Genomic DNA, 15,346 nt, shown 5'->3' on the forward strand with positions numbered 1-15,346 from the left:
AAGAAAAGTTTTCCTTTATCCAAGGACAGCTGGACAGCACAGGAGATCTAGTACATGTAGTCCTAACAAGCATTTTAACTTATTTTCAGAGTCAAAGTAGGTAACAGTTGTCTCAACTAATCCTAAACTTCCAGCTGGACAGCACAGGAGATCTAGTACATGTAGTCCTAACAAGCATTTTAACTTATTTTCAGAGTCAAAGTAGGTAACAGTTGTCTCAACTAATCCTAAACTTCCCTCTTGCTTTAAAGACTGGCTTTTGCCAATCAGCCATGCATCAGTGGCAGAAATACACCACTTCACTTGGCAATAGGGAACTGTTGATTGATTGCTGTACAAATGGTGCTGATTTACATGATTTTACCATTGAGAATAAAGGTAATTTATTTTAGGTGACTGGGAGGGCATCAGATCCTTGTAGAATGCTCTGAAGTTTTCTTTACCTGTCCTCAAAAGATTGAAATTATTCCATTTACATAGTTATTTTAAAATTGGGCCTCAGTTAGATCTCTCATTCTGATAAATTGCTGAGTGGTTTCTGAAAATAGGTCATTTAGATGACATACTATTCTTTCAGTCCACCCCATACAAGGACTGTTTCTAAACCAGAAATTTGTATTTGCTACATTATAAGAAATAAAAGAGGTTTTTAAACAAAATTAATTTATTTGAAGAACATCTTAAAGTATAAAGTCTACTTTACTGTCTTTGGCTTTCAATTAAAACTGACAAAAATCTACAAAAGCTATGTTTACAAACATGACAGATACAAGTGAGAAGGGCAAGTTGTGCACAAGTGAGATTAACCAAAATTCATAATTCAGACTGAATGCTGCCTTGCTTAATATTTTCCTGCTGTGTTCTTTTTGAACTTTTCATTATGCTTAATGGGATTCTTTTTGAATATAGAATTAAAGGATTATGGGCATTCTTACAGGTATTACCTGAACATTACAGATAGACCCAAGACATACAAGTAATATCTGAAAGCGTGTCAGGTTATGCCACATTTTAGAATATTGTCACCTGAAGCTTGTTTTCCAGTTGTACACCCCTAAAACAGTCAAACTCTGGAACTGGAAGAACTCCTTCAAGAGATTCAGTGAAATGAGATCATATGGATATGTGCTACACTATTCATAATTTTTCCCTGAAAAAATGCTGTACCCATAAAAAGTCTAGGCTTGTCAGAGTTGGAGACATTAAATGGCTGAGAGCTGGGTCTAGGGCAGGGTGCTTTCTATGGGAGCAAGACAGCATGTCTCCACAGCTGATAGTCTGCCTGTCCAAGGAAGAGGGGACAGCGGCTGTGCCCAGCAAGATCTTACTTCCAGACATCCTAAGCTGTCTCTCTGCTGCTTTACCAAGTCCAAAGTCAGGAAAAATTTATTAGCTCTTAATGGGTTCCCCGGAGGCAGGGGCAAGGACAGATGAATGCTAGGACCAGCAGAATTGCAGCTGCCTGTTTCACCTCAGAAACTGGGAATTGGATGAAGCGAAATTACAAAAACCCTCAAGAGGAAGATAACAAAAAAGGAAATATGGAATGCATTGAGTCTAACCTGCAGTGAAAGGTGCTACTGTTTGGATCAGTCTGTAGGCATGACACTACCCTTCAAATTCATGTGCCCAATACTGTTCTCCAGAGTCAATTAGTACTGACCTGGTGCTGGAACATGACAAGACATCTCACATGTATTTAAATTTAAGAACAGAAATGCTTGTGACAACAAAGCAAGCTGCATTCTGACTGGGCAAATTGCCACAGTCATCATTACACACTCATCATAGTCTAATATTTAATTAGAACAGAGATCCTGCATGTTTAATGGGAGTTCATAAAATCTTTTACCTTATATTCATTTGGAATAGTATTCCCCTCAGTGATGTAGGCAAAAAAAAGTCAGTGAAAAGACCCTGAACTGCTTTTAGCAGCAGTCAAAGCAGCACTGAACAATCTCTTGTTGCTCTATTAAGTGCGGGCTGCTCCAGCTGCTCAGGTGAGCTGCAGCAAGTGTGGATGTTCATGTTGGCAAGAGGGCAAAAGAGGGAAGCGTAACACCAAGAGGGCTCCCCACCAGGGCGCAGGCTGGGGGAGCAGACACTGCAGCAGCTGAAGGTGCAGCAGCAGCAGCTGAACTTGCAGAGGAAGAACACTTCCAGAAAACCTTCCCCCTTCCTGTCTTCACCCATGCAAGAGAGAAATCTAGGACAGCAATGCAGTGTCACAGACTATTCAGCCAGACACATTTGCAAGGACAGGCATGACAAGCTAACTGGCAAATGCACCTGCAGAAAACCACACACTACTCCAGGCTGCTGGTTTGGTTTTTTGTTTGTTTTTTGGTTTTTTTTTTTTTTTTGGTATTGTATGGTTCCATCCCTGCATAAGCTGAGGTCACACCACTAAAGAGCATAAATCCTCCCAACTACAATCTGAGTCCCACTGTATACACTTGCCTCCCACCTTCCCACATTTGTGTTAGAGCAGCTGGAGAGCTGGCAGCTTTTAAACCACACTGAGCTGACTGAATGTCAGCATGCTACTATGCATTTTCTGAAATACTAACTCTGTTATTGCAGTCCTGTTTATCAAGATTATATGGTACTATTCAATTTTCAGAGCAACTGCAAGTTGCTTGTCTTCTCTCAGACTTTAAACCTCTATATGAAACTTAGGGTGAAAGTCTTTTTAAAAAACAAACACACACACACAAAACACACACACAAAACCCCCCAAACACCCAGGCTTTCTACCATACAGTCACCAGGGTCAATACAAAAGTTGTCTGTCTCACCCTTACAGCACTTACTATCAGATGGCAAGTCTTCCTGTCTGAAGCTCTACAGTCTCTTCTCCTGCAACGTGTCCTAGAAAGTACACTAGCTACATATTTAAGAGCAAAGTTGTAGCTTTTGTCCTCAGATGCCCAGAACAGCTGTATGCATCTAACTTGCATCTTCCATCTTCAGACTAACACAGCTTTATCTGCATCCATATGACGAGGTACATCCATTGCACACAGGGACCATTACCAACTATTAGCGGCCTGCCAACTGCATTGGCAAAGCAAACCCAAGGTGATCTGTGTGAGCTCCAGGACCAGGTGCAGTCCCGGAGTGACTCAAGCTACATTTAGGGTATTGTAGAAGCCAGAAGGTTTTGTCTCATCAAAAACTGCAGGATTTGCCTCATCATGAGCACTTCAGTACCTCCATTTTAGGATCATTAGCCATGCAAGAGGTTCAAGGCAGATGCCAGGGAATAGCAAGAGCAAGGCTGTTCCTCATGGGAGGATAAGCAAGGAGCCATCAGTGAGCACAACACAGGCAGTGCCCTTATCAACAAGGCCACAATCCTATGACCCTGATCTGGTGCCAAGCTTAATCAATGGTCTCAGACCAGGCAAGTAGATGAGTCAGGTCCACAGCCCATCCAGGGAGTCCAGTCAGAAAACAAGGCTAAGAAAGCAGCTAGAGACAGCTACAACATAGGTCCAGCATCCACTCAGGATTCAGACCTCAATACACACCTAAAAATAATGCTACCTATCATATAGGTCCAGAGCACACCCAGTAAATCCATGCAGTAAGCCAGGACAGCAGAAGATAGATCTAGCCATTCACAGCACAGCTCAGAAAAACACAAAAGCTGCAACTTTGACTTAAATAGAGACCATAGGACCCATGGGCAGGTGTGGGTGGTGGCTGCAGGTGAAGCCTGGTAAGGGCAATTAGGGCTTATTAGCATGCTCAGAGCCTTGTCAGCAGATTTGCCGATGTCTGTTCCTTCTGGAGAATTCCACAATAAACACTAAAGAGCATTTAAACACAGGAAAGCTTGCCTTGAGAAAGCTAGCAATAGCAATACCTTTAGGAACTTGCTCCCTGCATGGTTGTAAGCAAGTCTTTCCTGCAGGACTCATTTCAGTCCACTCAGTAGTTTTCTGAGTTGCTGCAAACCCTGCATAACCCCCCTTTGCCCAAAGCTCCTCTGAGACAAATCTGTTTACTCCCTGCTTTCTGCCCAGCAATCCTGTGCTTCTCCTGCTGCATCCCATTTACCCCTCAGGTCTGATAGGTAATTTTTGTTATGATTTGCTCCCCGGGTACACAGATTTGTCACCTTTCCTATCCCTTTTTCTGTGAGCCTCTGAGAAGATTTACCTATAAGCACTTTCCACCTGCATTTCTGGGAAAGTCATCCCAGCTCCCTTTGTTGGACTTTTTTTGTTTGCTTCCTGCAGGGATTTCGGCCCTTTGGTCTCCACAAAAATCTTTAATCATCTTTTCTCCGTGTCATTTAGGAAAGCTTGGCTCACACGTCATCTCTGCTAGTTCTGTCCTGGCTGTTTCCATCTGGATCGAGGCTCCCCAGCCTTTGGCTAAATGCCATGCTTGCAGAAAGAGAAATGTTCACAGGCCTTGTTTCCCTCTGGGGGATGGCGTAGCCTATACTCCATCACCCACTTGGCTGCCTCGCATACAGTGACAAGGTGCCTGCCCCCTACTTACAGTTTTACTGTTTACAGTTTTACTGCCAAAGGTTAATGAACACATTGTTGTTCCAGGTCTAGAAAATACATGACTCCTTCTGCAGTTTCAGCCCCTTCTCCCTTAAACAATTTCCCCAGGAATTCCCACACCAGTAGCTGCTTGACAGGTGCTATCCTCTTTCATTTTAGTTTGCCTAAATCTTGGGTCACAATACTCCAGCACTATTTTAGACTGTATGGCAAGGTTTTCTTCACTATGCTATAAACTTCAAAGTCCTCTAACGATGTGTTTTCATCAACTTTTAGAGACTTTCTCTGCAGCAGATGGTACTTAGCTTTCTCCTGCTCCTTCATGCATCAGGCAAAACTTTTCACTGGCATAAAAAAAAGTATTGATAAATTATTTTCCTTAATACATTGGAATATAGATTGCAATATCCATCTAGATATTCAAGACCATTACATGAATGTTTCTACCACCTTGAGGCCAGCAGACTGACCCTGAGGCGAGGCCGCTGGTCACAAGCCTGGCAAGGCTCACTCAGTGGTGGCAGCGGTATCTCAGCTCAGCCTCGAGCCTCCTGGTGTGGTCATAGCGCTCCCGTAAAGCTGGCTTATGTTGGGAATGGCATGCTTTGCCGGAGGGGGCAAGGCACTGAGACTTTCAGGAGGCTGAGAAACACCATGTGTTTTCTGCTGAAGAGCAAGGCTGGTGCCATTGGTGCACTTTGTAACACAGACCCAACTATGAGTTACCTGGTGGCTGTAGATCTAGCCATGGAGAGGCAGCACTGGAGGAACAGCAACCTTTTACTACTAGGAATGACTGAGCCTGATCTGCTATTGGCATGCAAACATGCCAAACGACTGGGCTCTGAACAAACCATGAACTACCCTCTCTTTCCCAGGAATTTTTTTTTTTTGCATGAACACAAAGAGAGTATGAACAAGACCTTCCTCCTCTCAAATATAAAAGCTACAGTTCCAGTTTTTTGTTCAAACCTACTGTGGTTAAGCTTGGCTTTTTTTAAACCTCAATAGCATTTTGATGAGTTTCACACTCTGCAGAATAGGATGTCAAATTTAATAAGATTTCAGTCAATATTTTAGGGATGTACACACAAGTCAGATATAAGAAGACACCAAGCTGCTGAGCTCAGCTTAGTCCACCCAAGAGTCTGGTATGTCTGGGCACATACAAAACAGATTATTAGGAACCTAAGTAACTGCTGCTAAAAATAGGTGACTGCTTGTGATGATGTTAGTTCAGTGTTAGAGGTTACTGCCTTCTTCGGCTGGAAATGACTGTCTTCTTAACAGAGAGTAGCGGACAGTCTTCCGCTCTGCAGACTAATGAAGTTCACTTGGAAACTTTTTAGGGTTTATTTTACATTGTAATAGAAAAGGAGCTGATGTTATGTCTCAGCTGGGAGGAAGTAACTTCCATTAAGTGTGTAATAAGTTGTATATGTGCTCTTGTCTGAGAGGTCAGGGAAATGGTCAGACATTTGATGAGTTAAATAAGAGTGGTGTGGATTGTTTGCTTTTGGACTGGGAAACTTAAATTCCACTCCTCCTGAGTGTTAGGTGTCAAAAGGCTTTTTTTTTGCATTTGGTCCTTGTTCCGTAGCCCAGATACCAGAATTCCATTGGGGAAAGATGGAAGGTTTGAAAGATACAAGAATCTTATGTCCCCTCGTGGCATTGTGTTACACACAAAGCATCAAATGGATTTCTTTGCAGAAAGTATCAATCAGACTTACATACTGTTGAAGTTGCTATTAAGACTGAACTGAAAAGGTCACTATGTATGTTTTATTTATCGCTTCTCAGTTTTGCTCATAAACTTACATGCTTTGTATATACTAAAATGTGCATAAGGTACTTAATTTCATGAGTCATCTTCACCTTCATCCCTCCTAATAATTTCTGATTAAGAGACACATTCAATGCCAAAGAACTGAGCTGACTTTTTTTAATATTCTCTCTCTACACAGACTAAGAATGCTGCAAGAACTTGGAGGCATACCTAATGATCACATGCAAGCAGGTGCAGGTAAGCTCACCCATGTTTTTAAACAATTAGAAGTCAGGTAATCTTGTTGGACAACAGAGTGGGAGGTAATATATTCCAAGCTGGTTTGTTTATTCTCAGCACCACACTGCCCATAAACATAGTACTCCCAACTGGATGTTTTGAGCACAAGCTGAACTTATGTCCATATTGAAAATATTGAAACAGCATGCAGAAATGTCCCAAAAGTGACTGTACAATAGCAACATCAGAAGTGGTTCCAGACAGGAGGATAATACGAAAGTTTCAATTTATTGCAGTAGACACAACTGATAAAGGCAGATCAACATTTATTACATCAAAGAAATAGGATGCACTGAAAACCATCTGTAAAAGGGAAGGGGGGCAGCTAAGGCCATCCATTCCAGAAGACTAGCCCAGAGTCACAAATAAAATTTCTAAACTGACAAGAGTGCCCAAAAGTGCATTCAGCAGTGATATCCCAATCACCGAAGTCTCCAGGTTCTTTTGTAGTCACCCTGACATGTCTTCCATGATGTGTTGGGCTTTACAAATTATCCCATGCTCCTTTGCACCTGTGACCGTGCCACATTTAAGCAGCAAGTGCTGCTTCAAAGTCATCTGCTTGAGACACAACCCAGCATGATCCAAATGATCGCCTCCTACAGATCTCCCATCTTCATGCATAGTCACAATGCTGTTCACTATTTCCACCAGTGAGCTACAAAAAGTCCACAGCACAAAATCTGTGAGCAATGTACATCCTCTGAGGGATCATGTGTCTGAACCAGGAGATGGTGAAATAAGTACTCAACATGGGACAAAGGCAAAGGAGGGTGGTAGCTATCCTAGGCAGGAGATGGCTGTCTCACTCCCTAGTTGTTTCCTCCTCCATCATAAGTCATCCTTGTCTTTGCAATCAATGTCTGAGCTAATCACAGGCCAGGGAAGGAGGTGAGCACCCAATTTCTGGAGTCACATGCACCGGGGAAATTTCTAGTGCCCCTACAGACAAAGCTTTTCTTTCATAAAGGCACTCCTAGGTGAATATTGAGTATCCTCCTCTGCAGGTCTCTCTCCACCTGCTATTAAGACATACCTCTAATCCTGTCTATGTTGCCTCTGTGATGGAGATTGTGGATTCAGGTGCTCTCTCCTCAGCTGATGCAGCTATGAGTGAAGAGGAGGACTGAAGTATCACAAAGGCAGCGCTGTTCGATGACTTGCTATGAGTCTCACCTTGCCTGCAGATGTGAGCACTATCTCAGCCAGAGCTGTCTCACTGCATTGCCCGTGGAAGCAAAGCCATAATTCATACTTGACAGGATGTGTGGGCATGCAAGACATGGGAGCAAAACAACACACATACACACAGAGGAGACAGGTAGGTTAAGCAACACAAAGAAACTTAGGAAAGAACCCAAACATAATTAAAACTATTGGGTTGTAGGCCAAGCCATGCTCTCCCTGAATGCTTCCATGAATATCATTCCTGGTTGTCCATTCTGCTTCATCTTTTCCCCTCTTCCTGACAGCAAAATGCTGTCAGCTGCAGCATCCAAGTGATGCTTGGTGACGGTTTCCAAACCTTTAGTGATGGTTTCCAAAGAGCTCCGCCTTTTTTCCAGGAATGGTTGTTCTGTCTTTCCTTGCTTTTCTGGGGAACTGCCAAAGTTGGCAGGAAAGCTGTGCCTATGTGGCTTTATCAGTAACCACTAGTGTTACTGATATAGCACTTCTTTGTTAGAGGAGTGCCCATTCCTGGAGCCTTTGGTTGTGGCAATAGTGCCTTGAAGTTTAGGGGCTGCCACAGATGGAGTCAAATAGCATCTCCAAGGGGCAAGGGCCACAGGCCATCTGGGACTGTGGAGAGGAATCAACTCTCTAGCTCTTTTGAGCTTTTCACCACTGGGACAGGGACAGCAAACATCCTTCAGTGAGCAGTGTTAGAGTTGTTTGCTTGGCTCAAGTGGACAGGACTGTATCACAAAGTTTGCCACAGCTACAGACAGCCTGTGTCTCACAACTGTTGCTCACACACATCTTGTCTTGGAATTCTGCTTTGAAACCTAACTATTAAGTGACCTTAACTATTAAGTATATCTACACACAGCTGTACCATGCAGGTCTATGTATTGCTTCTCTGATGCCCTTTACATTGTTGATAATTAAATTTACCTAGAAGTGCAAAATTCATGGAACACCCAGAAAGAACTATTTGTGTGGTAGGGAAAAATAAAAAGGGAACTTCATTTCACATAAATATTGTTAAAACCTGCTTATACCTCCATGAACATTCCTCTCTTCATATTTAAACTTTATAGTGGAATACAAGGTACAGCGTTTCTTTTCATATTCAAAGTTTACAGCTGAGCTTCAAATACATATTAATGTATAAGCTGTAATGTATTCTGAGTTAAGCTGTCATAAAATCTAGGGCTTTTCACATCATCACTTTTGAAGGTCGGTGCCACAGAGAAAAAGAAGCATCTGTATTGGATCACCATGAAGGTTTGTAATACATTGCAATAAATACTGCAATATATTTCATTTTTATATGTTTTTGATGAAGAGGCAAAAGTGCATCTTCAACAGTTGCTTTTCAAAAATTGCTCATCTGTTTGGAACGGCTGTAAAAGAGATTGAAGCTAAACATTATTCATGGATACATTACGACTCCTCACTGAGACCACAGCTGAAATGAGAAGAGGATTCCAATGATATTTCATTTGGTGTATTGATTTTTCTGAGCTCGTCCCACAAAGCTATTGCATGCCGTTCCAGGCAAATATGAGAAGATGTAGATTATCCTAGCTGGCTTTCTTTCCTAAGTTTATTTTTCTTCCCCCAACTTGGTTATACACATTTTGCTAATTTTGTGCTTTGATCCTCCTAGAACCCCTGACACGTGCAAAAACTAGTCTTTGGCAGACTTGAAAATGAAACTATCACTTTTTGTTCTGAGTGCACTTAATTCAGAAGTGATGTGTGGAATGCCTTTGCCCCTTGCTGCACAACAATGAAAAGTAGCAGTTATTTAACTGTGAAACAACACTTGTCAACCATTGAGGTTGCTGGGTGTAGAAACCTGGAAAAGCCCCGGTCTAAAGCACGAGCATAAAAAAATGGCTGCAGTTCCCTGCCTCTACCTGGGGCCTCATACAGGCTAGAAAGGCACAGAAGAAGCTGGATCAATTTGAGAAGCAATAAGATACAGGGTCCAGATTACAGCCTTTATGTTTGACTTAGGCACCCTGGAGCTTACCAACAGGCATTTTGTATTGAGCAACAGGAGAAACCAATGCCCCAGAGCGTATGCTGGCACAGCAAAGTGCAGGCTACCACAGGCACACCAGCAACATCCCTGAAGGAGTGAAGAGTAGGGAAGAGGTTGTAGACATGTTAGTAGAGCACTCCATCTGGGAAAATTTGATCTGTCAAGAAGTCTGGCCCTGATTTTTTATATGCAGCAGATTCTTCAGTAGGTAAGCTACAGAATTCACTTTAGGGTTGCCTAAGGACTAGTCTATCTCCGAAGCTCCCCTCTCATCTGGTCAGATGATCTCATCAGGTCACCACAAGGCACAGTGACAAAGGAGCAAGGGGGTTGTACTGCAGTTACTTCTCATGATAGTTTAACCTTGAACTGAAGTCAATTTGACTCCTGGCAGTGTAGTCAGCTCCTGGAGTAATGGAAATTCATTCTTATTCTGCATTCCTGTGTGCCTGGTGGCTGCCAGTAAGAAGACTGCTACAGGTTTTTTCAGCAGTTCCTAAAATGAAAATGCCCCGGGAAAGAAGAAGAAGAAGAAGAAGACGCGGCAGTAGTGACTTCAAGTTATTTTCTGTCTGCAGGGCATCAGGCTGCTTGGAGGCCAGTGTGGGCTCCATCACGCTGCACAGGCATCTTCTGTGGGCTGTTACCCATCTTGGACAGCTCAGTATATACTTCCAACAAGGACTAAGGGATTCTCTGCTGACCTGTGCCATCCCACTCTCTGTGCTGCCTTACGAGGGTTTGCCAATGGCAGCTCTGCCTATGGACCGCATTCCTTGGGGGAGTTCATCTCCTCCTGATGCAGGACACCAGCATATAAAGTTTCAGTCAGAAAGCGAATGGTCTTTATGGAGGTTGTCTCTTCCAGAGCAGCTGCAGCCTGACACCAGAAACAGCATGCAGTGGCCTTCTCCTTTTTGGATAAGCAGACCAGAGTCAGTTGAGCTTTCCCCTATAAGAAATACTGTTTTTCCATTCCATGATGACTTATTTATGTCACCATACATTGCATTCTGCTAGAATGGTCTATTAACTACAGAATATCAATAAATTGCACATGTTCCAGAAGAAATTGCATTAACAATAACATAAAGTAGTTAAGATTTTATGAACTCACGATCCTGTATGATCCTTTATTAAAATGCTGCAGGTGAACATTGGATTTTATGTTTGGATCTACCTTAGCTGAATGAAGTGAAAACATCAAAAAGGCAGGGTTGTTATAGTTCAGTGAAGTACTGGGGTGGTTTCTCAAACATTTCCCATTATGATGTGAAAACCACACACACCCCTCCAAAAAACCAAAGGAATAAATCTAATAAAACTTTGCATTTCTGCCTTTCTTTTGATTCACGCTTAAGCGTTTTCCAAAACCAAAGAGTCTCATATTGTGAATGTATAAATAGTGACCACGACCTGCAATTATCTCAAATTTGTGGCGCCTGTATCACTATTAGAACAATTGGATAAGATTTTTTTAAAAAAATCCATTGGCAAAATGGTTTTGTGAAAGAAATTCTTTGTGGAAATACAGGGCTTTCAGTTAACTTCTCTGGCCCAAACCGATCAATTGCAGGATGCACTTCCTTGCCAAAACTGGGTGGAGAAGAGTGGCAAAATAACCAACTGACTCAAAACTTACCTTTTGCGACTAGCATATCATTTGTGATGAATAAGACTAAGGTTTGAGCCTTGCTCATTTTATATCTGAGCCTACTTCATCAAGGTATGTCAGCCACCAAATTAATATTTTGCCTTCTGTGCCTTTCCACAAAAATCTTTGAAAGACCTAGACTTGATGCCATTTAAAAAATGAAATATATTTTAAATCCAATAAAAAATGTCAGAGAACAGAAAAAATTATCACTCCTTACTACTTGATTCCACTTTTAGGGGAAAAAGAAGAGGGGCACTTGCAGCCAAAAAACCAAAACCAAACTAAAACAAAACAAAATAAATCAAACTCTTAGATAGCTGCACTAACACAAGGAGCTCCTAAATTACCATTCAGTTATGAAAACTTAACTGAGAGCAATTTTTGTCTTTTGTTTCATTAAAGATTTCTTTGAAATTGCATAGAAAGCGTAGGCATAAGCTGAGACAATCAGCAGGTAAATACTGAGCAAATTTATTTGAAAGTCTGTATCTTCTCCCATTGGTAGCAGCAATAAAGCTTTCAGCAGTGTAAAAATCTAGAAAAACATTCCCTGAAACTATGGCCAAATGGATCTATTTTTCACTCAAACTGTATACCATATGGGGGCCATAAACTGCCACAGGGTCACATTTAACAGGGGAACTAAGCTAAATAAAATAAGAACGAAGCATGTAATTTAGTCTCCAACTTTCCCCACCCCCTCACCCCAATGTGAATCTTAGTGATTTGAAAACCGAGTTGATTTTGCTTTATAAATAAATAAATCACTTGCTTTGACACTCAGTGAATTTAGCTGGAGGCAAAATGAGATCTTTTGAATACTGTTTGCTCTTGCACTGTTTCTGACAGGAGCCCAAAATCCAGCAATAACGGAGTTTAAAAGAGACACTTTCTTCTGAGATCTATAAAGAAGAAATAGGTAGAGCATATCTTGAGTTCAAAGAAACAAAAAAAAAAAACATTCAAGCCCATACAGACAGGGTAGATGTTAGGTGGGAGCTTTTAATCTGTTACTGTCTATTGACACATTTGCATTGCTGTTACACAACTTCTGGATAGACTTGCCACTCATGTCTTCAAGATAGGTATTAATTTTTTTCCATGCAGTGACCACAGATGACTAATGACTTTTGGAATAGATTTATTAATGTTTTGCACTTGTTTCTGCTACTGCATGTGTTTGGACAGAAGAAACAGAGTACTGTTGTGTTTTGTGGTTTTCTCCTTTCATCTTGACAGTCTTACTATTGAAAAAAATTTTTTTTTCAGGACCAAGAGAAAGGCTTCTGCGGTGCCTTAAGAAATGACATTCAAGACATCATTTATCTAGTTTTACTGAATATGTTTTATGAATGCTTATGATGCAAATTTAATGCAACATTTTAATGCAAGTTTTAGAAAAACATAAAACTCTAGAGTCACAATTTTCTACATGTCTACACATCTATTTGGGCCATAATTATTAAGCTGACTTGCTTCGAAGTGGCAAATTCTAGTGCTGGACATTTTATTCTGAAAAGTCTTTGACTGACAAATCTTTCAGTTCTCTTACTGCTTTGCCAACCCTGTCCTGTTAAAAATCATTATCTGAAATGATCACAAATAATCAAACCCTTCTTCTCTCTTAAGAAACAAGAATGATCCTGTCCCTTCACATTGCTCAAAAAATAAACCAAAAATCTTGCGAAACATAGAAAACTCACCAAACTTCACTGCCTACCAATGAAGATTGTTGTTATGATGTCTTGTATTTTTCATCTAAATGTATTTATAGTAATCATGACACAACACTACCATCAGTTAGACATCACAGCCTGAATGCCAGTGTTTCTGCGGATGTTGTTAGTTAAAGAGACATTAAAGTACACTAGGAACAGTGCAACCATTTCTTTGTCTTTCTTACAGAATATTTCAAATCCATTTTCACATCACCCTGAAGATTTTTCTTAGATGAAGCTCCCAATGAAAGCTGTAATTTCCTTTCAGGAGAATTCAAGAACCATTGAGTAATTGTTGCTGCAATGTGGATGGAGAACAGAAAAAAGGCAGATCATGCCAAGTACAGATAATACTTTTCTTTGAGAAGATACTGGCTTTCCACATAGACAAGGGAAATATGCTAGATCCAATTTGCCTGGATTACAGTAAGCTGTTCAGAGGAATTGCTAGAGTAGAGAAGTTGGAAATTAGGAAACTGATGGTAGGATGGGTTAGGAAGTAAAGGGAGATGACCGGCACTGTGATAAATAACTAGAAGGAAGCTGTTAGGAGAACATCTCAGGTCTTAGGACATGCTGTGTTCAGCTTTTCTTTAATGACCTTTACACAAGGAAAAGTCTTGTAACTCTACTCATAAAACGTGCAGATGTTGCAGACTTGGAAGACACTACCAGAAAGGAAAAATGGATTATCATGTAGAGAGAACCAAATGACCTTAGGGAATGAAGTGAGAAATGAAAGACAATGTAGCCATACTAACGGCTGTAACACTGTACAATGCTATCAAAGAAAATCCTCTTAAGTGCTGGAAGTTAATAAGCTGGAATTAATATAGAAGGAGGAAAATCTCTTTGCAGATAGTCAGCTTGGAAGAACAAGGGACACCAATCTGATGTGGTTATTAAGGAAACAACTAATATTTGTCAGGCAAAGTCACTCTAGCAATGATGGAGGGTATTAATCCTTCCCTATAAAACCCTGTTAAGAGTTTATCTAGAATTCAAGACACAATTCTAATCACAAAGGCTCAAGAGAGATGAATTCAGAAGGAAGAGCTACGCAGTGTGGCTATAAGGATGGTGGGGGGAATGAAGTAGCCACCCTGCAGAGTGAGAACAGAGGTGTCTGCCTTGCCGAGGGAACAAAAATCTGCATTGAAAAAGAATGGGGTTTGGGTACCTGAGTTTTGAAAGTTTGGTCTACTCACTGTTTCTGTTCAGATGGATGTACAATGCCTTTTTTCCTCCAGGGTGGTCCTATCATAGTTTCTGAAAATGCATCTAAAAAAAACCAAAAAAACCCCCCAACCAACAAAAAACCCCAAAAAACTCCAAACCCAATCAAATCCACCCTATGATTTTGTGAAGCACAAGCAAGATCATCATCCTGCCTGGTTAGTACTTCAGTGAGCATTTTAGTAAGGCTGATCTGTAAAGTTCATTTTACAGAGTGTATATGCGTTCACAGTGCAGAACCTCATAGTACAGACTTGCTACAAGCAGAATGCATTAGAAAAATACTCATAAATAAATATTTCATATGCTCCTTAGTCAATGTTTTTCCTTCCTTTTCAAATCCAAGCAAATGTCACTTCTTTGCAACTTGTTGTCCAACACTGTTGTGACATAAGTTCTTATTAATCGATTCCTTTTTACAGTACGAATACCTTGAAGTCTTCATCCATTTAGTTCCTAAACTCGGAAAGAGCAAGGCTTCTTTTTAATGAGCACCAAAGCTTTCTGATTCCTTAAATTTCTGAGTTATGTGTTATGAAATTTATATTTTTTTTACTGTTAGAAACCAACCACTCTGACAGTATATATCCAATAAAATTTTTAACTTCATTTGCTGCAATATTTACTTGATAATATATCAGAAAAAACAAAACCAAACAGTTTTCATCCCTTACTTCAGAAAGAGTTGTATGTTTAAAGGTGTCTATACATATACATGTTCAAATACAACAGTATAGAGGAGGACAGGGTTCTTTTCTTTAAAGAAATACTTTCCCCATCTCCTATTCCCACTTCTCTCTTCCATTGCATATGTGCACTCTTTCCTTCTTCTCATTTCTTGCCTTTAATCCATGGAGTTGTAGACACTTTGCACAAAAAGAGCCCAGAATAGTCTTCTTGTTATTAATTTCTTGTACTTTCACTGCA

The 15,346-nt window shown here is 40.8% G+C and overlaps 1 long non-coding RNA gene across 1 annotated transcript in view; it reads right to left on the reverse strand.

Moving 5' to 3' along the window:
- LOC142600491 (uncharacterized) overlaps positions 1-12,094 on the reverse strand; it is a 482,402-nt gene extending 470,308 nt beyond the window's left edge. The window contains exon 1 of the long non-coding RNA XR_012833996.1: positions 12,080-12,094. This is a non-coding gene — a long non-coding RNA (uncharacterized LOC142600491). The remainder of the gene's footprint in view (positions 1-12,079) is intronic.
- Positions 12,095-15,346: the final 3,252 nt, after the last annotated feature.

Source organism: Balearica regulorum, chromosome 2 (genome assembly GCF_011004875.1).
Source record: "Balearica regulorum gibbericeps isolate bBalReg1 chromosome 2, bBalReg1.pri, whole genome shotgun sequence".
Lineage (NCBI taxonomy): Eukaryota > Metazoa > Chordata > Aves > Gruiformes > Gruidae > Balearica > Balearica regulorum.